This window comes from Nannospalax galili, unplaced genomic scaffold, assembly GCF_000622305.1.
Source record: "Nannospalax galili isolate Female #2095 unplaced genomic scaffold, S.galili_v1.0 scaffold591, whole genome shotgun sequence".
NCBI lineage: Eukaryota > Metazoa > Chordata > Mammalia > Rodentia > Spalacidae > Nannospalax > Nannospalax galili.
Genome location: NW_008330926.1, coordinates 1131359 through 1133079, shown reverse-complemented (window position 1 = coordinate 1133079; position 1721 = coordinate 1131359). Strand labels below are relative to the sequence as shown.

At 52.4% G+C, this 1721-nt stretch overlaps 1 pseudogene; it reads right to left on the bottom strand.

The window, feature by feature from the left end:
- The window catches only part of LOC103750180, an 8591-nt pseudogene extending 7117 nt beyond the window's left edge, over positions 1 to 1474 (bottom strand).
- Positions 1475 to 1721: the final 247 nt, after the last annotated feature.

Below are 1721 nucleotides of genomic sequence, written 5' to 3'. Positions count from 1 at the left end.
GAAATAAGGAATTAAGCAGAATCCTGGCCACAGTAGTAAGAAAGGAAGACGAGGGCAGAGTAGAGAGCAAGGGAGATCGAGGGCGTGTCCAACTAGAGAAAGACCAGTGTGCCTATTGCAAGGAAAAAGGACACTGGATAAAGGACTGTACCAAGAGAAAGAAAAAACAGAGGGAAGAAAAAGCTGAAATCCTTAACCTCGATTAGGGAGGTCGGGGCCAGGAACCTCCACCTGAGCCCAGGGTAACTCTTCATGTTGGGGGACAGCCAGTCACCTTCATGGTAGATACTGGGGCGCAACATTCCGTCCTTACCCAGACGACTGGCCCGTTTAGTAAAAAAACAATATGGGTAGAAGGAGCCACTGGAGCCAAACGTTACCGCTGGACTACAGGCCGAGAAGTTCAGCTTGCTTCAGGGACGGTGACTCATACTTTCCTGCATGTACCAGACTGCCCCTACCCCCTGCTAGGACGGGACCTACTAACCAAGCTTGGAGCACACATCTATTTTGAAAATAAGGGAGCCAAGATTACTGATTCTAAAGGAGCACCTATACAAGTGCTCACCCTTAAATTAGAAGATGAATATAGACTACATCATGATCCCCATCCTGCCCAAACAGACATAGACCAATGGCTGGCCAAATACCCTGACGCTTGGGCAGAGACAGGAGGAATGGGATTAGCTATACATCGGCCACCCCTAATTATCGAATTAAAGGCCACCGCGGCACCGGTGGCTGTTAAACAATATCCTATGACGGCCGAAGCCCGCCAAGGAATCAGGCCACATATTAAGAGACTGCTGGAGCAAGGAATATTAATCCCCTGTCGGTCAGCCTGGAACACCCCTCTGCTGCCTGTTAAGAAACCAGGAAGCGGGGATTACAGACCAGTACAAGATTTAAGGGAAATTAACAAGCGGGTAGAAGATATCCACCCCACGGTCCCGAATCCTTATAACCTGCTGAGCACCTTGTCTCCTAGCCACATTTGGTACACCGTACTGGACTTAAAAGATGCCTTCTTCTGTCTGAAGCTGCACCATCAGAGTCAGCCCTTGTTTGCCTTTGAATGGAAGGACTCCGACTTGGGAATTTCTGGACAGCTTACTTGGACACGACTGCCTCTCTTCTGCTTCTGTACCCTGCTTCTGCTCTATAAAAACTGCCAAACCCCAACCTGGGGCGCGCAAGTCCTCCGAGGAGACTCTGTGCCCACAGGTACCTGTGTATCAAATAAACCTCTTGCTGTTGCAACCCGAAAGGCTGACTTGTCCTCAGTGGTCTCACTCTTACACCTGCATACTCATAAAACCAAGCCAGGCACTTCTTTCTTGAAAACTCTTCCTCTCCACTTATCAGTTTAGTAGGAGGCTGGGATCTGCAATAGCTGGAGAATTTACACTTCTTGAGGCCCCAGGCTTTGGACCACTGCTGCCACCCCTGAGGCTTTTATTTTCTTCACTGGCATCTTTAGCCTTCCCTGGCAGGGTGGGCAGGGCAGCCGGGGGAAGTGGGTAGCACCGGCTCAGCATGCCCCACTGCACTGGGAGGGTGGAGCGGCAGCCCGCCCCTGCGTCTCCTCCTCTGCAGGGGCCCTGGGCAGCTCAGCGCTTCGCTGGGTAACACAGGGGCTGGGGGCGGTGGTGGGGGAGTGGGGGTGGGGGAGGGGTCCAGGCCCAAGAGCAGGAGACTGGGCTGACCCGGAAGCCAAAAGG